Here is a 23,654-nt window from a genome sequence, read left to right on the forward strand (position 1 = left end):
AGGTGTCATCTTGACCTTTTTCTATCCCCACCCCCCACCCCCCACTGGATACCTCTGCTTCCCTTTCCATTTATATCTGTTTTGTGATATATTTGTTGCATTTGTCTCTGGTTTTTTTTACTCAACTCATCTTTCTCAGTGATTTCTGACCTGAGCTCGAACCATGCTGGGTGGGAAAGATGAGGTCTGAATTCTGGTACCAGAATTACTGAATTCTGGTAAAGCAGCTCACCATTCCTTCTGTAAGAATGCATCTCCTCCATGCTTTTGGATTTCTAAATCTGCCTTGGGAAAGACACTGACTTTTACTCCCCAAACTCTGTTTTCTTGGATCTTTCTCCATATCTATATCCCAGTCCAGACTCATAAGGTTTTCATGCTCAGAACAATGGATTATCTGTTCTCCCCAAGTAGGTTTCCAGAAACAGCTTTAGAGTTTTGCCATATGTTTATCTTCTTTGGTATCCAATGAGTGGGCCCTTTGTAGCTCTGCGTGCAACTAACACCAAAACACTAAATGGAGCTGTTTGTTTGTTTTAATTCAGAGGTGGGGACTCTTGCACGTGAGTCTTGGTGCGGGCAACAGATCACAGAATTAGTGACAAAGATGACACTAGTCTAATTTTGGGGCAGGGTTACATTTACAACAGGCAAACACCATGGGCCAGATTAAAACACTGAAGTATTCACAGTTAAAGGCCTGGGATAAACAAGCTTCATCTGGAGCAAAGTCTTCTGGATGGGTGAGTTGCTTACAAAAAGAACAGAGATAGGGAATAATGTGGACAGCTGCATAAGACCACCCATGCATCTAAGAAGACTAAGCAAAAGAAGTAAATCTTTGCAAGCAGGAAAGTATATAAGGAATGTTCTTTGCTAGTAAATCCCTACAATGGAAAAAAATCAAGCTTCCTTATATAATGCAGTCAAAATGGTGACACCACTCAAAAAGTTCCAAATATTTTCCCATGGATTTTGAGTTTTAAAAATTAGGAGAAAAGAGATGTTTTTACCACGTTATGTGTTTGTTTGATTAGAAAACAGACATCTTTATATTATGCATTAAGAAGACTATTTCTATTGTACTGTTTTATTGTTTTATTGTGTTTTAATTAATGTTTTATTCCTATTTTATGTAAACTGCCCTGAGTTGCTCTCTGAGTGAGATGGGCAGGGAATAAATTAGATAGATAGATAGATAGATAGATAGATAGATAGATAGATAGATAGATAGATAGATAGATAGATAGATAGATATGCTCTGGTTTTTAGTGCCAGTGCATTTCAGAATATGATCTAAATTGTTTGTGAGAAGGTTTTAAAAAATTCTTTGGAATCTTTGTCCCCAAAATTGGCCATTACCAAGAAAATTAAGAAACAATGTGTAGCAGCCATCACAAGCTTCAGTGTTTCATTGCTCACACAAATATACAGTTTCTGATCAAACCAGCCAAATCACTCCAGTAAGGTTTTTTTCCCCCATTGGTTTACTCCTGCATTTTTATTTAAAGTATGCGGGTTAAACCGCTGAGCTGCTGAGCTTGCCGATCGGAAGGTCGGCGGTTCGAATCCGCGTGAGGGGGTGAGCTCCCGTTGCTAGTCCCAGCTCCTGCCAACCTAGCGGTTCAAAAACATGCAAATGTGAGTAGATTAATAGGTACCGCTTCAGCGGGCAGGTAATGGCATTCCGTGTAGTCATGCTGGCCACATGACCACGGAAGTGTCTACATACAAACGCCGGCTCTTCGGCTTTGAAACGGAGATGAGCACCGCCCCCTAGAGTCGGACACGACTGGACTTAATGTCAAGGGAAACCTTTACCTTTACCTATGCTGAGACACATTATTTTGCAATGTTGTCTAAATTGGCCTTAAACTTCAAATTACCCTTATTTTTAAGGTTTGAAATTACTGACTATGCTGTCCAAAAATAAATTCAAGGAATAAAATCCATGGGAGAAATCATAGGTGAATGTTTTTATCAGAAGATGCTATTGGTTTGTTCTGAGCTAAATATTTTTAGAATTTCTCTTGTTTTTGACAGTGGCATTGTTAAAAAAATATCCACTTATTTTGAAAGGTCTGAGATCCTGCTGTTATAAAATGGTTGTTTGGGGTTGGTTTGTTCTGGAATGAAGAAAAGAGGATTGTCTTTAAAGAATACTATAAAGTTGGTCTTCAGCAAAGGATCGTTACCTTGTCGTGGTGCTGGAGCTTGAGCACCTCAATGATGCCATGAGCTAAACCGTGAAGGGCCACCCAAGACGGGAAGGTCATGACAGAGAGGTCAGACTAAATGCGATCCCTGGGGAAGGTAATGGCAACCCACCTCAGTATTCTTGCCGTGAAAACTAAATGGATCAGTACAACCAGAGATATGTCGGTATACCATCGGAAGATGAGACCCCCAGGTCGGAAGATGGTCAAAATGCTACTGGGGAGGAACAGAGGATGAGCTCAACTAGCCCCAGACGTGATGACGCAGCTAGCTCAAAGCCGAAAGGACGGCTAGCGGCCGACGGTGCTGGTGGTGAACGGCGAATCCGATGTTCTAAGGATCAACACACCATTGGAACCTGGAATGTAAGATCTATGAGCCAGGGCAAATTGGATGTGGTTATTGGTGAGATGTCAAGATTAAAGATAGACATTCTGGGCGTCAGTGAACTGAAATGGACTGGAATAGGCCACTTCACATCAAATGACCACCAGATCTACTACTGCGGACAAGAGGACCACAGAAGAAATGGAGTAGCCTTCATAATTAATAGTAAAGTGGCTAAAGCAGTGCTTGGATACAACCCAAAAAATGACAGAATGATCTCAATTCGAATTCAGGGCAAGCCATCTAACATCACAGTGATCCAAATATACGCCCCAACCACAAATGCTGAAGAAGCTGAAGTAGAGCAGTTCTATGAGGATCTGCAGCAACTACTGGACAACACGCCTAAAAGAGATGTTATTTTCATCACAGGAGACTGGAATGCTAAGGTGGGCAGTCAAATGACACCTCGAATTACAGGTAAGTATGGCCTGGGAGAACAAAACGAAGCAGGACACAGGCTGATAGAATTTTGCCAAGACAATTCACTCTGCATAACAAACACTCTCTTCCAACAACCTAAGAGACGGCTTTATACATGGACTTCACCAGATGGACAACACCGAAATCAGATTGATTACATCCTTTGCAGCCAAAGGTGGCGGACATCTGTACAGTCGGTAAAAACAAGGCCTGGAGCTGACTGTAGTTCAGATCACGAACTTCTTCTTGCACAATTTAGGATCAGACTAAAGAGGTTAGGGAAGACCCACAGATCAGCTAGATATGAGCTCACTAATATTCCTAAGGAATATGCAGTGGAGGTGAAGAATCGATTTAAGGGACTGGACTTAGTAGATAGGGTCCCGGAAGAACTCTGGACAGAAGTTGGCAGCATTGTTCAGGAGGCGGCAACAAAATACATCCCAAAGAAAGAGAAAACCAAGAAGGCAAAATGGCTGTCTGCTGAGACACTAGAAGTAGCCCAAGAAAGAAGGAAAGCAAAAGGCAACAGTGATAGGGGGAGATATGCCCAATTAAATGCAAAATTCCAGAGGTTAGCCAGAAGAGATAAGGAATTATTTTTAAACAAGCAATGCGCGGAAGTGGAAGAAGACAATAGAATAGGAAGGACAAGAGACCTCTTCCAGAAAATTAGAAACATTGGAGGTAAATTCCAGGCAAAAATGGGTATGATCAAAAACAAAGATGGCAAGGACCTAACAGAAGAAGAAGAGATCAAGAAAAGGTGGCAAGAATATACAGAAGACCTGTATAGGAAGGATAACAATATCGGGGATAGCTTTGACGGTGTGGTCGGTGAGCTAGAGCCAGACATCCTGAAGAGTGAGGTTGAGTGGGCCTTAAGAAGCATTGCTAATAACAAGGCAACAGGAGACGACGGCATCCCAGCTGAACTGTTCAAAATCTTGCAAGATGATGCTGTCAAGGTAATGCATGCTATATGCCAGCAAATTTGGAAAACACAAGAATGGCCATCAGACTGGAAAAAATCAACTTATATCCCCATACCAAAAAAGGGAAACACTAAAGAATGTTCAAACTATCGAACAGTGGCACTCATTTCACATGCCAGTAAGGTAATGCTCAAGATCCTGCAAGGTAGACTTCAGCAATTCATGGAGCGAGAATTGCCAGATGTACAAGCTGGGTTTAGAAAAGGCAGAGGAACTAGAGACCAAATTGCCAATATCCGCTGGATAATGGAAAAAGCCAGGGAGTTTCAGAAAAACATCTATTTCTGTTTTATTGACTATTCTAAAGCCTTTGACTGTGTGGACCATAACAAATTGTGGCAAGTTCTTAGTGGTATGGGGATACCAAGTCATCTTGTCTGCCTCCTGAAGAATCTGTATAACGACCAAGTAGCAACAGTAAGAACAGACCACGGAACAACGGACTGGTTTAAGATTGGGAAAGGAGTACGGCAGGGCTGTATACTCTCACCCTACCTATTCAACTTGTATGCAGAACACATCATGCGACAAGCTGGCCTTGAGGAATCCAAGGCTGGAGTTAAAATCTCTGGAAGAAACATTAACAATCTCAGATATGCAGATGATACCACTTTGATGGCTGAAAGTGAAGAGGAACTGAGGAGCCTTATGATGAAGGTGAAAGAAGAAAGTGCAAAAGCTGGCTTGCAGCTAAATCTCAAAAAAACCAAGATTATGGCAACCGGCTTGATTGATAACTGGCAAATAGAGGGAGAAAATGTAGAAGCAGTGAAAGACTTTGTATTCCTAGGTGCAAAGATTACTGCAGATGCTGACTGCAGTCAGGAAATCAGAAGACGCTTAATCCTTGGAAGAAGAGCAATGACAAATCTCGATAAAATAGTTAAGAGCAGAGACATCACACTGACAACAAAGGCCCGCATAGTTAAAGCAATGGTGTTCCCTGTAGTAACATATGGCTGCGAGAGCTGGACCATAAGGAAGGCTGAGCGAAGGAAGATCGATGCTTTTGAACTGTGGTGTTGGAGGAAAATTCTGAGAGTGCCTTGGACTGCAAGAAGATCAAACCAGTCCATCCTCCAGGAAATAAAGCCAGACTGCTCACTTGAGGGAATGATATTAAAGGCAAAACTGAAATACTTTGGCCACATAATGAGAAGACAGGACACCCTGGAGAAGATGCTGATGCTAGGGAGAGTGGAGGGCAAAAGGAAGAGGGGCCGACCAAGGGCAAGATGGATGGATGATATTCTAGAGGTGACGGACTCGTCCCTGGGGGAGCTGGGGGTGTTGACAACCGACAGGAAGCTCTGGCGTGGGCTGGTCCATGAAGTCACGAAGAGTCGGAAGCGACTAAACGAATAAACAACAACAATAAAGTTGGTATCTACATCTACATCATCTACATCATCTACATCTATATCTACATCTACATGAATGATGAGGAGTTAATGCTGTGAATCTGACATCTCATGCTAAGCACATAGAATTCAGATCCCCAAATGGGTGCTCATATTCATCAATGTGCTGCAGATTCCTCCCCTGATGCTTTCATGGCCTATGGCCACTGTATTTTATTTTTAATTTTAAAAAATGGAAAATTCAGCAGGTGGGACTACTTGGTTGGCCTGGTCTTGGCTTGGAAACCCTAGTCCTCATTAGTATTTGGATGGGAGTAGAGGTATCCACAAGGGGTGGGGAAGAAAGGGGGAAATGATGACATGTGCTTGATGATGTAATCACACAAATGTGCACCTTACATGCTTCCATCAGACATCCAGATACAAGCTCACAATTGTGGCATTTTCACAATTCCATCATTGTGTACATATCTTCATTCTAGAATCAGGGCATGGGACAGGAGAAGCAAAAATTGGACCAAGTTGGAATCCAAGCATGAGACAGAGTTGGAGGAGATACCCAGGGAATGTACTTACCAGGTTATCTGGGACTAGTTTGATCCTGTTGAACCCGAGGAAGAGGACAGGATCCTTCGGACTATAAATGCTACCATGTGCCAGTTAGACCCATGCCCCTCCTGGCTGGTGAAAGCAGCATGGGAGGTGACATGTGGCTGGGTCCAGGCGATGGTAAACACATGCTTGAGAGAGGTGGTGTTCCCAGCAGCCTTTAAGGAAGCGCTGGTGCGCCCCTCCTCAAGAAACCATCGCTGGACCCTACTATACTGGACAATTTTCACCCAGTCTCCCACCTCCCCTTTTTGGGGAAGGTGGTTGAGAAAGTGGTGGCTTTGCAGGTCCAGAGGATTCTCGATGAAACGGATTATCTAGACCCCTTTCAGTCAGGTTTCAGGCTCGGTTATGGGATGGAAACAGCATTGGTCGCACTTATGGATGACCTCTGGTGGGAGCGGGATGGAGGCAGTGCATTCATCCTTGCTCTTCTTGACTTCTCAGCGGCTTTCAATACCATCGACCATGGTATCCTTCTGGACTGACTTAGGGAGTTGGAGGTGGGCAGTGTGGTTCTGCGCTGGTTCACCTCCTTCCTCCAGGGTTGGTCCCAGTCGGTGTTGATAGGGGGCAAAAGATCTGGCCCGCGGCCCCTACTTTGTGGGGTGCCGCAGGGTTTGGTACTCTCTCCACTCCTTTTTAACATCTACATGAAACCACTGGGGAGATCATCCATCACTACGGGGTGAGGTATCATCAATATGCAGGCGATACCCAGTTATACATCTCCATCCTGGGTGAAGTAAGTGATGCTGTGGCCACCCTTTCTGAGTGCCTGGGGGCTGTGGGGGCCTGGATGGGGGACAACAGGTTGTGGCTGAACCCGGGGAAGACGGAGTGGCTGTGGATAAATGGCTCCTCGATTTCTGGGAAATTGTCATCTTTAGTTCTGGATGGGGTTGCACTGCCCCAGACAGACCCGGTGCGTAACTTGGGGGTCATCCTGGACTCACAGCTCCTGCTCAAAGAGCAGGTGGCAGCCATGGCTAGGAGGGCCTTTTTGTAACTTCATGTTGTGCGCCAATTATGCCCCTTCCTGGAGCGAGAGGCCCTTCGAACGGTCACTCATGCCCTGGTTATCTCCCATATAGACTACTGCAATGCACTCTACATGGGGCTACCCTTGAAGAGTATCCAGAAGCTACAGCTGGTGCAAAATGCAGCCGCGTGGGCGATCTTGGGTTTCCCAAGTTCAGCACATGTCACCCCGTTGCTCCGCAAGCTGCATTGGTTGCCAGTATGCTTCCAGGTCCAATTCAAGGTGTTGGTTATCACCTTTAAAGTCCTATATGGCATAGGTCCAGGTTACCTAAGGGACCATCTCCTCCCCATCACATCAACCCATCCCACCCGGTCATGCAGAGAGGGCAAGCTACGGACCCCATCTGCAAGAGAATTCCATCTGGTGGGGTCCAGGAGGTGGGCCTTCTCTGCAATAGCCCCTACCCTTTGGAATATCCTTCCCCCGGAAGTGAGATTGGCACCCTCCCTCCTGGACTTTAGGAAACAGCTAAAGACATGGTTCTGTAAGTATGCTTGGGGTGGGAGAGAGAGTAGCCATTCCTGGGGATGGTTAGTTTCTTAGAAGGACCCTGCTCTGCTTGCAAATCATAAAGAACTTCCAGCCATCGAGGTTTTTATTATATTTATTTTATTGTCTATTATAGTGTTTTACAGTTTTATATTTTTATTTATGTTTTATTGTAAACCGCCCAGAGTCCCTTTTGGGAGATGGGCAGTGATAAATTTGATTAATAAATAAATAAATAAATAATAAACAAACAAATAAATAAATAAAAATAGAGTTTCAAAAGATAGAGTTAGTTGGTTTTGTTCCCTGAAATACTCTCAGACAAAAATAGGATTAAGTTTCAAGAGGAAACCAGCGATGACTCTTTTTTTGTATTGATGATTTGCTTCCTCCAAAGAGTGAGAGAGCCAGTTTAGTTGTACAGGTCCAAAAGCCAATGCAGCTTTTCTAAAACATAGAAGAAATGTATATTTAAAGCACCCACCTACAAGAATAGTAGTAATGAAAGGAGGTCACAAGGGACACTTGCTAACTTTTCCATTGTTGCTATTTGCATTAAGAACCTTTTAATAGCATTAAATGATTAGACAGCTTAGACTGAGATAGGTCAGTCATAAGAAAAATCCCCTTTTAATGATATAAAGAGGTACTGTAAAAATGGTTTAATAGCTCTGTGATTCATCCTCCTAAGCCAGAGAAGATGCCTGAGTTTTATTAATGTATTAGCATAAATGTATAACCTGGGTAAGATATTTTCTCTCTAAGGTGAAGGCTTCATTTGGGGTTTTATTATCCTTATTCAGCATATCTTAAAGTATTACATTTAAACACATTTGAGCCAGTTATAAATATCCAGGAAAGGATGTCACCTTCATCAGTCATCATGGTTTGCTGCAGACCCTGCTGGATGGCAATTTTCCAGGAAATCTCAGGGCTATAGGCTAGACTGGGAAGTCAGAAAGCTCCTCAGGAGTGGCAAATTTTATCTTGTGTCCTTTGACTAAGAAAACTGCATGGAGGTGTACAAGAACTCACGTGGGGAGAGTATCCCCAATTAATCTGCCTTTCCAGCTTATAATTGATTGTGTTTCCTGTATAAGTGGCTGCTGGATTAAGAGAGCTATGTATCCCACAGTGAGTAAAAATACCGAGGTTGTTACTGCAGCAGGAACAAAAGCTCAGGCTAGAAATACTGCTGTAGCTCAGAAATAGCAGACTGTTTCTCAATTAATTTTTAGTTATGGCAAAGCATGTATTAGTTGTATGCAAAAGTATCAATTGACCCTGAGAAAGAGTCAGGGTACTGCTATATCCAGGAAATTTTAGATCAATGGCCTACAGTACAGTGAAGGCTTTGACATTGCATCAAACATATTTTTTATTCTGAAGCATGGCATTTGAATTATAGAATGGAAATGTTGACATCAAAGTCCAGTTTCAATTAATTCATGAAGTTCCTATAAAATTTACAAAGTTCTATTCTGAGGTATCTGCAATGCCAAATGCTGACTTTTGTTGCCTGTCAACTGTCAGTTTAATGTCAAATATTGACACACACCTGCTTGGTGTCAAATATGGCTCAATATAGTCTTCTGATGCAGGCCAGCTGTTAGATTTTTTTTCAGATGACAGTTAAATGTCAGATAATGCCAGCTATCAAATATTGTCAGTGGTTACTGCATCTGCAATATGTACAAATCTTAAAGGCCAATGGTGAAAGCCCAGTATGCACCAATTGGGGAATATTTGTATATTCTCCCCCAGAATTTGAAGAAAGGAGTAAACCCCACTGAAGCCAATATTTCAAAGTCAGTTCTGAGTAGAAATGCATAGGATTGTACTGATAATCATTTAATATATTTCTTACTGATATGCGTAAGACGGTAGGATGGGTCACTTCCCAAACAGCAAGGGAGGTCTTGAGTCTGTTGATCTATTTAGCCATTACCACTGATTTGTTGTAATTGCTTTGCTCTCTGGCTTCTGCAGGAATGCTGACATCATTGCTTCCAAGCCCTCAAAATAATGGTCTAATTGTGTTTATTGTTATTTTTAGTATATCTATTGCACAGATGGACATGTGGTATTCTCGTATCACGAGTTACACCCCTATCATCTATAAGGATGCGAGAGTGCCTGTTCTTTGCTATTTTTTCCCTTCACAAAATTCATGAGGGTTTGGAATATTTATAAACATGTTTCTCAGATTACATTACCGGCATTCAGAGAACACATTAGATACACAGTGAAAGGTGCCTCTTTTTTGTCTCTTTTTTTTTCACAGCAGCTTCAGAACTCCAAAAGAGATTTTAAAAAATTGACACTTCTTTCGAACCTAAATGATTATTCTCAGATACTGCTGATGTGGAAATTATTTTAAAACGTTCTCTCAAAAATATCAATTCAAAGGGTATACCAATTGAAGTTTGATTGCTATTAATATGACTCCAGTTATTAGTGCTTGACTGGGACTGAAGAGATCTCCAGATGACCATGGAAACTCCCTGGATGACTTTCAGCTGCCTACTTTCTCTCAGCCTAATCATTCTGAAAGGGTTATTATTGTGGGGGAAAAAATAGGGGAGATGCTCACTTATGCTACTTTGAGTTTTCAGGGAAAAGACCAGAAATAAATAAAATAAAACCTGATTGTCTGCAGATGTATTTGATTATCATTTCTAGCCAAAAACCCAATATCACTGTAAACTGCAGTTGATATTGGGTTCTGCAGTCTAATGAAGCAGAAAGACATCAGTTTGGAGGTTAGGGGCTGATACGGGTACCTCCGTACTCAAAAATGGGAAAAAGAAAAGTCCTGAAAACTAAATTATAAACTGAATAGTTCCATTTTGCTTAAGTTTTCTTCCTTTGTCCCTTTCTACCCACCAAAAGAAGACTAACTGAAGCGTTAAAACACAACACATATTGCTGTAAATCTCCTTCCAGCATTGTGTAATTTTGTATGATCAAGGTGCTGGTTGTTACCTATAAAGCCCTACATGGCATAAGGCCTGGTTACTTGAGGGACTGGCTGTCTTCCATGACATCTGCCTGGCTGATTCAATCCCACAAGGCTGGTGTGCTCTGGGTTCTTTTGATTAAATAATGTTGCCTATTGGGACCCCAGAAATGTACATTCTCTGTGGCAGTGGCTGACCTCTAGAGAGAGGTTCCCTGTGAGATCCAGATAGCCCCCGTTCTGCTGTTGTTTAGAAGAACCATGAAGACCTGGTCCTTCAGCCAAGCCTTCCGTGAGGAAGAGTGAGACCCTTCACTTCATCACACTTGCAACCTTTTTTTCTTTATTTTTTATGTTTTATTGTAATTTCTTTGTTTGATTATTGTGAGCTGCCCAGAGTTGTTGAGAGTCAGGCAGCATACAAGTTTATTTTTTATTTTTTAATCCATTCAATCATGTCCGATTCTCAGAGACTGCCTGGACAAGCCCCTGCAGTTGTCCTGGCAAGGTTTTGGAAGTGGTTTGCCATTGCCTGCTTCCTGGGGCTGAGAGAAAGTGACTGGCCCAAGTTAACCCAGCTGATTTTGTGCCTTAGGTGGGACTAGAACTCCCGGTCTCCCGGTTTCTAGCCTGGTGCCTTAACCACTACACCAAACTGGCTCTCACAAGTTTAATAATAATAATAATAATAATAATAATAATAATAATAATAATAAAGTTTAATAATAAGTTTAATTTATTATTATTATTATTACTACTACTATTCTCTTAACCATACCCCATGCCTGAAAAGCCCATAATTCTTGATAATTTGATGAATTCCAAATACTGGAAATATAGCTAAGAAGAACATAGGTATCTTTATCATACATTGATTAATCCAGAATCATATTAATGATACTGTTGATGTTAGCTCCAAACTGTATAATTGCAGCACAAAATTAAACCATACAGGTTAATATTCCAACTGCATTTATTTACCATTTTGAAAATAAATTATTCTATTTTTTTATATTTAATTTTTATTGAAAATTTTTCACAGAAATAAAAGATAAACATGAAATAATGTGAAGTAAGAGTAAAGAAAAGAAAAAGAAAAAAGAAAAATGTGAAATAAGAAAATAAAGAGGGTATAGAAAGAGATACAAATAGGAAAAAAAAGAAAAGATATAGACAGAAGCGACTTCTGATTTTCTTTACAGCAGTTCCAAACAATCTTATCCTCATTCCTCCCTCATTCATATTACATCCTAACTCTCTTCTTTCCACATTCACCTCTTTTCAATCAGTAAATCCATAAATCACCAGTTCACTTCTTCCTAAAAATAAATTATTCTCAAACAAGCTTAGAATTAATACATTTAAGAAATCACAAATCTGGTGAATTAAAAGCAACAGCATAAAACAATTTCAATCAGATCCAGAAAAAAAAATTACATTAAGAGCAGAAAGAAATTATGTTAAAATCTAATTACTGTAATTGCTTTAAAACATAGGTTGAGGCTTTCAAAATCTGCTTAAAAACCAAACAGTGGGCTGAATGCATGTGCTTGCTAAAGAGGTTCCATACAAGTTTCATATGGAATTCCCAGCCAGTTTGCCTTAGCACAAGCCACTGACCATTTCTTAAGCATAGGAACATAGGGTGTCATCCTCTATTCACACACAGCTACTGGGAAACCTCACCTTTTTCTGTTTTGAATCAAAAGTAGTGCTTTCTGACTTGTCCCAGCAATACAGTACTGTCCATTTCAACTGCCCCACTTCATTTTATTGAAGGCACTCCACTTGAAACGGTTACTATGCCTGTGGCAGGAACACCCTTCCCTGAAGGTCACTTTTTGCTGTCTTCCATGGGCCTTAAAAAAAAAATTAACCAGGTAAAACTGACAAAGTTTCAGCCACTTTTCACTTATAGTGCATGTGACACACACACACACACACACCCTGCAAAAGGAAGATAAATTAACAAAGCTGACCCCAGACTCTTAAAAACTAGGAATCAAATGTAATGTTGTAAACTCAGCGTGACAGTCTGCACCCTTTGTTTTTGATGCCCCATATGTAAACAACAGCCTCTTTAAATAATGTAACACCTCTTTTGAATCCCTTCACACAACCAGCATTTTCCATGAAGTCTTGGTGTAAGAAAATAAATAAGTATGGCTGAATCAATTTTATCCCTAATAACCACTTCTTCTGTTGTCCCACCTTTATCCAATGATAGATTGTTCAGGGAATCTTTCTTCTTTTCCGCTGGTGTTATTTCCTGTTATTGTTCCTTTTTTCTTTTTAAGGATGTGTAAGACTGTAGTTTCTAGAACAACAAGTTGTCATAGTAAGAAAATCTCTGCTTGACAGGCTTCTGGCTTGTCCCACAATCTGTTTCCATATAATGTTACACAAACACAGAGTCATGTTCAGGTTGTTGTGATCAGAAAACATTTTGTCCTGTGCTTTCCCCTCTCCTCACTTTCTTCAGGCAGAATTCTCAGTCAGCAGGAATTATTCTTCGCCAGAAGATAATGAGTATTCATCACCTCAGCCTCATGTCCAAATGTAGAGTATGCTAATACCTTACTTGCAGTCTGATTGCACTCTTGGATCAACAACCATCAGAACACCGACATTTCTTGTATAGTTGTGTAAACCTAAATGACATTTTGGTTAAATAATCTGACTATGAAGACAACAATCTGGCTGCAGTACATTTCTCTAAACAATGGTGTCATCGATACTATAGTCGCTTGCCAATGGTAATGGAACAAACAATCTGTAACTTTGGAAAGCAAAATTTAGCCCAAGAAAAAGTCAGAGCAGTCAACAATGTTATATGGAGTCTTTCCCAATGCATAAAGAGGACTCTGATTTGTAGTGTTCATATATGGTGCTTTTGTTTGTAATATACATATACATACATACATATGTGTGTATGTATGCATATGTCTGGGCATATACACTTCCATACAAATTAATCTTTAAAAAGATATATAAACAGAAAGAAAGCCGAATTCTAAAAGATGAAATAATACATCAGAAAGCTTTTGACTGAAACCCAGAAATTACAGCAATAAGAAAAGTTTATGACAACTGAATATACCTACAGTATTTTCTGTTCATGTTCTAACTTTTTGGTGCTCACAGGGAGTAACAATAGAAACTTAGCAAATTGTAAAACAGTTAAAACTCAGGTTTTCTTTCTAAAGAAAAAAAAATGACTGTGTTTTTATACACAGATCCTTTCAAAATTACTATTTAGTAGCTGAATAAATTTGAATGAGATCCAACACATTCATTTTTTCTTTGGGGTTCAATCCATTTTTTCCCCATTATAGCTGTTTTCGACAAATGAATTGTAATCCACCATTATAACATCACTAGATCTCCCAAAATTGCTGTTTGCATTTTATAGTCTGGAAGGCAAAACAGTCAAGAGGCAAAACATTCATTTACTAAATATCTTAGGGCAAGAGAAAGTAAACAAGGGAAAGAAGTCCATTTGAATGATTATACCACCACACAGTATGATTAGTCAGCTAGCTTTAAATAAAGGACACAGGATCTACTGCAATCCAGCCACATTTCTTATTTTGGAAAAAAATGCTTGCCCAACGCCATTTATAGAGGAACACATATTTTATTTTTGCTCTGGCATAGTTTTGTCCCTAATGACAATCATTGAAATGGGAATACAAATATTCGCTTCGATTGGAACCATTGAACTGCAATCAACATAGCAAATGTATTTGGTCATTTTTAAGGTCACTGCACGTAACGCTTTGCTTCTTACCACCTCCATCTGTGTACTTGTGCAGGAAGAACAAGCACTGTTCATGTTCCAGTGGCATCTCATCTAGCAAGAAACTCACCCTGTAAAAATCTGCATTATAATTTCACACAAATTTCAAGTGAAAAGATTCCCATAGAGAAATTTGCATCATAGATTAGTTAAATAGGATCTGCTTGACCTACACAAGGTGTAAGTGGTGGTTTTTTGCCAGCTACTCCCAATTTGTACAGCAACTAGCTTCACTCACAACTGCAATTGTGATGTAAAAACAGGTGGGGATGCTGCCAGTCTAGAGACTGATCACTGCAATATCATTGCAGACTGCCCTTCTAAGACAGTCCAAAGATGCAGGTGGTCCCACTAACTTCCTGGTTGCTTCACTCCAGAAAATTGTTTGTTTGTTTGTTTAATTTAACAAGGGATAGAAATATCCAGGAAAAAATGAGGATAATCTCTCCTGGCTGCCTCTCGTTACTTAAGGTATCAAGCAAATCACTGATTGAATGGGTGGGATGGTAACCCATGAACTAAATAAATTAGTTCCTATTTATATATAATTTCATAACATTGATAGCCACCCTGTTCCTAGAAGATTCTGAGTGAGGTACAACAAAATTTAAATAATATATTTTAGAAAGTGAACAATAAGCATCATGGATGCCCATAAAATGAAACAAACACTGGAATAAGGCTGTTTTGGTCTGTTTATGAAATGTCACCAAGGTTGGGAGTATCCATACCTCCAAGGAGAAAGAATTCCAGAACTGGAGGCTGCCAATGAGAAGGCCTGTGATCTGGTCCATGCCCCATGAACCTTGCAAAGAAAGGGTGTGGACCTGAAGGACAGATTTAGGCTGACCTATGGTCTATCTAAGCTAAAGTAAAAGTTAAACTTCACTGCTGATGACTACATGCCCATGTCCATGTAGCTTTCTTGGCAGCAATACAGAAGAGATTTGTCACTCCATCCTGGGTTTTACTTCTTAGTCAAGCCTAAAGTTGGGATTTCCTGGTTGGCTCCCACTCAAATACTAACCATCTCTGATCACGTTTATTTTTTTTATCATCCGCTGCATATTTTTAAAAAAAGCCAAGGGCTCGATTTTTCTCCTTAGAAGTTCAGCTGTTAGGCAACTTCATAAAGTATAATTCTGAGATCTACTCACAAGAGCAGAAGTGGAAAAACACTAACAGGCTTCTCTTATTAGGACACAATGGATCAGAAAGGAGTCAATGCAAAATTTTGGAAAGTAGTTGTGTGGAACTGATCAAATTTATCTGATTGAGGATCCAGAAAGATTACCATAGAGGAAGTTTACTGCAAAGAAACAAACATTTTATACAGGAATATTTATCCATAGAGGAGACTATCATATTACAAATACGAATTCCCTTAATCTAGTGCTTCAACTCCTGTAAAAAATCCATCTAAATGGGGCTGCTAAAAGTTGACAGCAACTTGATGGCACTTAATCTAATCAGTGTTTCAACGCTGAAAGGAGTGTTGAGACTGAACTGCAGGGCATAGTAGATGTCACTTGGGGACAAAAAAGAGACACCATGACAGGATCTTTTCATAACAAATCAGCAGGTCTCCTTTTGGAAAAGAGTATACACCACCACACCTGTTATCATAACAAATGAAGTCAACCAGTAAATGTCAATGAATTATCTATAGCACTAAGAATTTTTTGCACACCATGGGTGGTTGTCATAGAAGCTGAAAGAGGTTTTTGCAGGCCAGCACTCATCAAAGCCTACTTGCATTCTATTGGCAAGAACCATTATGTGATGTAATTGTTTTGATTATGACATGGTACACAGAGTATGGCCTGACTATGAGTTTATAAAGACCTGAAAAAATACTGCTAAAAACAAATTAATTAATAATATCTTTGTAGCAATATGATTAATTAGAAAAGTAAACTCAAATGATATTTTACACTACCACAATCTTACAAAATAGTCAAGAAGTATTGTAGAACTATGCCACAGGCTGGGTATTTTATTAAACAAAAACAAAAACAAACTAGGATGCTTTTAAAAAAAAAATCCTAGCCCACTAGTATTAATCATGGTGTAATTTAAGAAATGTAGAAAATACAGAATTAATATAGAGACATTTATATTATTAGTCATGTAATTTCATATATGGGATGGAATTGTGACTTCTGACTATAAATCTGATCCAACAAACTAAGTTTGGGTCATGGTAATTAACTACGCTGAAGTACTGATTTCCAAAACAAGGCCTATTTACAGTATTAAACATAAGATATTCCCTCAACCTAGGTACGAATCTCAACCAGATTGGCAGTTGAATTTTAGTTGCATACTGATGACTGGACAGTGTCCTCTACTGCAACTGAAAGCAGAAGGCTAGCTTAAACAACAGAAAACACACTGTGTGACACTCAAAACTGTTTCTCCACAGCACTCACAGCCCTTAGCATCTGCTGCTTGAGATGGCTTCCTCCCTCTGTCTAATGACAGAGTCAGTCAAGTCCAAAGAATTCTATTTATCTACTGATGTTGTTATTCAGCAACCATATAAATGGGTGAATACTGAATGCTTTCAAATAACCTTATTTGTTGTCCTGTTCAGACTAAGAGGCAGCCAGACAGAATTATAAAAAGAATTCTTTATTTTCAACAACTATTTACATCAGAAGAAAGTCCTTAGTAAGTTAGATAATCAAGTCCACCTAGGCAGTGAACAGCAACAAGGTAAGTCTGCAGGATCAAAGGCAGAACCAGTTCTTGGCAATAGAGCAGGACAAGGCTCTGGACTGGAGGCCAGAGTAAATTTGGCAGAAGCAGCAAGGCTAGGTGCGGCTGGAGCAAAGAGACAAGACTTGGAGCTGGAAGAATGACTAGGCATGGTTGGAGCGACCAGACAAGGCTTGGAACTGGAGGCGAGACTAGGCATGACTAGAGCAGCAGGACCCGGCTCAGAACTGGAGACAAGACTAGGTGTGGCTGGAGCAACAAGACAAGACTCAGGACTGGAGGCAAGACAAGGCGCAGCTGAAACAAGACAAGGCTCAGATCTGGAGGCAAGATTCAGTGCGGCTGGAGCAGCAGGACTTGGCTCAGAACTGGAGGCAAGACTAGGCACAGCGGGAGCAGCAAGAAGATGCTTGGAGCTAGGAACAAGACTGGACTTGGATGGAGCGACAATACGCGGCTTGAAGCTGGAGGCATGGCTGGATCTGCCTGGAATGACTGATAGAGGCTTGGGGCTAGAGGCAGGACAGAACTTGGCTGGGGCAGTAAGACATGGCAGAGATCTGGAGGCAGGACTGGATCTGGCTAAGGCAGCAAGACGAGACTTGGAGCTGGGAGCAAGGGACAACTGGGCTGAATCAGGGTGAGAGGAAGGAGGATCCTCAGAGGCAGAAGAAGCTGGCACTGATTCTACATCAGCTACAGGCGAGGCTCCATTTCCTGACAAGGCCTCTTCTGTGAATGCAGGCAGCTCAAAGGATCAGTTGTCTCCGGCAACTTGCTCTTTGCGCTGTTGCCTTTTTATCCCATCCTTTTCACACCATTTCTCCTCTGTAGCCAGTCGGGCTGCCTTCTGCCTGGCACGCTTCTCTGCTCTCCTCTCTTGAGCACCGATTGGAGGATTCAACCCTTCCTCCGGATTCTGCCCAATCAGCCTCTCCAAATCTTCCCACTCTGCTGAGTCACTCTATTTCCCCAAAACTTCCTCAATAAGTTTTGTTTTCCCTTCTTGACTCAGCATAGGTTTCGTTTTCCAAGTCTGACTCAGACTCAACAGACTCAATCCTTACATTTGTATGGCGCATTCCGTTGCCCACAATAATATCCACTTAAAAACCATTGAAATCAATGGAGATGAAGTACAGCATATTTTAGCATTAAACTGGAGGTCATCCATGAAAAGAAATGTGACTTGATTTTGCTACATACTTCTATTATAAAAGTCAGAGAATTTCCCCATACTGAGAAACATGGCCTTTTTGTTCTGCTATTAACATAACTCACTGAAAGAAGAAAAGGAAATCCCAGCTTCTGATAAATCTGTGGAGAATGAAATGTCTGGATTTAAATAGGCTTTGCAAGCAAGCTCTCTTGGGATTTTCTGATTCTTAGCTAATGAAGTGGTTTTGCAGTGACTTTTCTTAACTGATAGTCCAAGAGGGCCCTTGACCTTCCATGTGTTTTTATAAAGTATTAGCTATCTTTTCAGTTGTAAACTTTCATTCAGGTATTAAGTTGAAGGACAAAGTTTAATTAGCTGGAGCTTAATTAGTTAGGTGACCTTCTTGTTTATATAAAATAAGAGAGATTGTCCTCCAATCCAAGTATAGACTTAAGGAGCAGCGTTAGGTTTCGGAGGGGTAATAGTTTTATCACTGGGGTTATTAGCATGGGATACATAGGAATGAGGCTTACAGTCACATTTATGACTTGCTTCACTATACAGCTGATTCTTTGCCAGTTTCCAAGGTAAATTAAATCCCCTTTTTTTCAAAAGTATAATAAAGAGTTTGTGCTGATTTCCAAGTTTTTTAATTAATCTCTCTTGCAGCATCACTGTAACAGTGCCTATATTTCTAGGAAGTTGCATTTGGCATATAAGAACAACAATAATAATAACATATAAATAATATCAACTTAGCTTGTTTTTACAATTCAGAAGATCCAGAGATCTCTTCCTATAGGCCCAGATCTGGGCACTGCTATCTGAGCTTCATCTGCTTGGTGGAAGTAAAGATCAAAATGGGAGATGCAGTACAGCATAGTGGTAATGAAACACGCTAGGCCTCAAAACACAGCACTCAAGAACAACTGTCTAAAAGCCTCTTTAAAAAAGTATTTTACAAGATTACTCTTGGTTGATTATGGTAACATGAAAATTTGGAGTTTAATTTAAAAGTGTTCCACAAGAGACACATAGAACCTCACTGTGATAAATTAATTTCAGTGGTTATCACCTGCCATTTCATAAGGTACCTTTTCCTATTTATTAGATTTACAGCTATTTGCACATTTGAAGTGATTCAGCTGCTTTGAAATCTACTGTATATCTAAAACTGTAAGTAGGAACTACAATTCCCACAACCCCTTGTCATTGGCTATGCTATCTGAAATATTAGGAATTGAAGGCACCAGGTTTCTACCCTCTCTAAACTATGAACTCAATCACACTAGCTTAAAACTAGGGCTGGCATAAGTACCAATAATTATGGTAGGAAGGTGCACTGTTGTTTTCCTCTGTCTTTCACACAAACACTTTTTAAACTGCTGTGTTATCCAATGAGCAATCTCGCCTCTCAACATCCTCACCTTGAGGTCTTTCCTTAAAGGCCTTTTAAACCAGATGACAACAGAGATTTTTCTGTATTACCTTATAAGAGCTAATGTTACTTTTCTCTGGAAAAGAACACTTAATGTTAGTAATGACAAGTTTATCCTAGCTAATTCTTCCAGTAAATCTCTTTAAAGTATGAGTTCTATTTCTTCTTGCTCCTTTGCAATGTGTGCTGTGCGTAAAACTTAATTCTTTCAAATCCTCTGACTGATCACATGGATTTTCAAAGAATGGAAATCTAACACATGCTGAGGATCTTGCAAAAAAATCAGTACATACACTTGTGGTTTTGTTTTTTGTTTTTAATACAAGTATTTGTTTCAAACATAGGGAATGGGAAGATGGAAAAATGAATCCTGCTATGAAATCTCCAGTTGCACAGCATATGATTGCATGTGGTATAACCCTTACAAAGAAGCCAGATGATACAAGTTGTGGCCATAATATAAGAATTATCCCACAACAATCTGGATGCATTCTTAATTTTCCTATATTACAAACAAATGTTTCTCATATAAGATTTAATCAGCAAAATTTCTCATATTTGTCAAAATTGATTAGATGAGACACAAATAATTTATCCTAAAGTCAACCAGGACAGCTACAAAATAATGCAGCAGAACCTCCTGAACTAGTAAGCTAGTCTCTGGTATAAGCCTGGTTCTCTGTGCAGATTTCTCTTGCACATTTACCGTCCTCATCTCGGCCTCACTGGATTGGCCAAACATGCCTTTTGATCATAACGGGAATGGGAATAAGAGTGGAAATCTCCACACAGAGCCGCAGAGTTGAATTGCATTCGATATACATAGCTAGGCATGGCACCAGCATCCAGGATCCTTAGACATCTGCTGTGGCCCAGAAATAAGATAGGGTCCATTGTTCATAACGAATTACTTCCTTGCCTGCCTTTTTTTTAATATCCTTGTTCTTTCTATACAATGTTTTTCTTTCTTCCAAGCACCACTCAGCCTTTAATGCATTCGTTTAAAAAGCAGGCACTTGGGGGATGATCCATCAACATCATTGACGTTCTGAGCTGTGTCTTGTTTTCTCTGGTGGACAAATTGGAGCAAGATTGGTCTAACGAAATTTATGCTGGAATTCCCTGGGCTGTCTTTCAAGGTAATTCCTCTGCTTGCTGAACAAAGTAACAACGTATGCCTGCACAGCCAACCTTTTGCAAAGAAAGTCATTTGGGAGAAAAAAAGGCTTAGGAAGCAAGGAAGAAAAGATACAGTAATGGACCTTCATAACCATCCTTATCCACACAACAAAAGCAAAAGCAAATGCTTTTCACCCCAATGGTCCGTCTATTTGTTTACTCTAAACTTAACAGAAGCCTTTCGTAATCAGAGGAACCTAGTGTAACGATCACCATTGCGATGCTTGTGACATCGCAACGGCTCGCATGACAATACAGGGAAATGGGTCCCTGGCGGATTAAGGCAAAGGCAACTATGAAACACAAAGGAAAGCAACAGGTGCAGGAAACTAAGTAACAACCAAGACCAGCGGTGCGGAAGACAGCGATACAAAGTTGCCAACAAGCAATTGACTAAACAACAAGAGAGGCGCGCCCGAGCTGTCAAAGGATTAAGAGCCTGATCGCCCGGCAATGAATCATTACCGTTCAGGAAGGCGATCGAGGTGACGCCCGGGGCACAGGGGGGCTGAACGACCTCTCACCTGACAAGGACGAAACCGGTGGGACTCGTGGGACGCACCTGGAATAAGGTGGGGTGGAGTGCTGACCGGCGCGGGCTATTAAAATCCCGTTCCGGCGCGCTCCCCTCACTCTCAGCCTTTTAAAGGCATGCACTCTGTTCCTCAATAAAGCCAGAACCTAAGCCTACGCTAGCGTCTGTGTCTTTACTGGATCGCAGGCAGAGCCTGACACCTAGCTGGATAGGAGGAGAGAAGAGAGGTCATTGCCTTTGGAATCTGCCAAGATATCTTATAACTGATCTTTGAAAGTGGAGAGGGGGGTTAAAATTGCTCTTTGCCATCCTTTGCCACCCTACCAGAAGGTGGAAATGTAGAGAAAGATGGAGGCTCAGGGAAAGTATAAACTTATCAGATCCCATCCAAGAGAATGATTACCCTTTGAAAAAGGAGAAGCATTAGGGAGTGATTAGATCATTGAAGGATCCCATGGAGTGATCACTTCAGTGGAAGGAAAAACAAGTAATATAGGCATAGGAAAAACCATGACAGAGCCTTAATCATTGGGTGGGCATGGATTGGGGGGTTCATAATTCAGTTGGTATGTACCCTGGGAGTTTATGAAGCACTCCAGTATCACTATGTTATTTGTGCAGAAAGACTCTGTGATGTGATAAACTTCTATCAAGACTGGGGTAAGCCGTCATATTATTAGTATCATCATCATCATCATCATCAAAATTATTCCACTTTTATTTTTGCTAAGAATCACTCAAGGGGATTAATGAAAATAATTATAAACAAAATTTAAAAATATAACCTAAATTGAAACCAGGATGGAAAATGCATTGTTTAAAACATCATATAATAGAGAGATGAGAAACAATAAACAGATTGCTTAATAGAACCAATCAAAGGTGAAAGAAAAAAAACACACATTTTCTTCACCTTTCACCTGAAAACTCTAAAAGAGTTAGAACTACATGAACTTCATGGTAACAGAAAACAGGAATGGCTATTGAAAAAGACCTGTTTCTAATTGTATGCTACCCTAGTTTCACCCTAGTTAGGGTGAAAGGGAGCTTCCCTCACTGTTCTTACTGACAAAACACCTTGATGCCAGGTCACAGGCCATCCTTTAAGTCTTTACAATTCATCACACTAAAACAACACTATGTTGGGGACTCTGGACATGATAACTCTGGAAAGTCATTCCATTGTCCCACCCTACTGTGTGGTCTGCAGGACATGGTGCATGAACCATTTTTTCTGCTCTACTACTCCAGGAGAAAGGATTATGCCTGCACAGGGAGAGCAGCTATAGTATTTAGCGTGGGATAAATGCTCACACTTGTTGCTAATAGAGCTCTCCTCCTATGCAAGATCACTTTCATCAAGAACACTCTTCAGCAATAAAAGTTACCACCCTTTCTGTGTAAATCATATTTCTGATCCTAACTGCATGCTCCACCATAATAAGTGTTACAGGTACTTCTCACTTAACAACCTTTTGTTTAGTGACAGTTTGGACTTATGACAGTGCTGAAAAACTGACTTATGACTTGTCCTCACACTTATGACTGTCACAGCATTCCTGCAGTCATGTGATCATAATTTGGGCACTTGGCAATCAGTTCACATTTATGACCATCTCAGCATCCTGTGGTCACATGATTGCCATTTTTGACCTTCCCAGCCAGCTTCTGGCAAGCAAAATCAATGGGGGACTGTGTGAGTCAGTTAACAACCATGTGGTTTGCTTAACACCTGCAATGATTCACTTAACGACTGCCACAAAAAGGTCATAAAATTGGGTTGGATTTGCTTAATGACCACTTTGCTTAGCAACCAAAATTCCAGTCCCAATTATGGTCATTAAGTGAGGACTACCTATATATAAAGCTTGGAGCAGATTCACACACCTACAAGCAAGGCAGTTGATGTCACATGTAGTTTAGCCTTTAGTGGCATAGTTCTCATCAAAGCACAAAAATAAAAAATAAAAAAGGAGTATGGTGGTCAGACAGACATTAAAGGAAAAGTTCCCCTTTAGGGCTCTTCTAGAAGATTATCCAGCAGGGTGAGTTGAGGACATGGCATCTGCTATCCTTATGAATATTTGCACAGAACTGAATCCTTCTATTAATGCATTCTGAAAGTGTATAGAACTGTGAGCCTCACATTCATCCTACAGACAAGGAACATCCCTAACCTTTATAGATATTCCTTTGTCAGTCCTTGTACCACAGCTGTCCTGTTTCATATCATAGTTTAACTAAAACAAGTGATTTTGCAATCTCTTGATGAGATCATTCTGCATTTCTTTAAACTTCATTAATGAGACAAAGCAAGTCTGAGAGGCACAGACAGGAT

This window comes from Candoia aspera, chromosome 1, assembly GCF_035149785.1.
Source record: "Candoia aspera isolate rCanAsp1 chromosome 1, rCanAsp1.hap2, whole genome shotgun sequence".
NCBI classification, from domain to species: Eukaryota; Metazoa; Chordata; class Lepidosauria; order Squamata; family Boidae; genus Candoia; species Candoia aspera.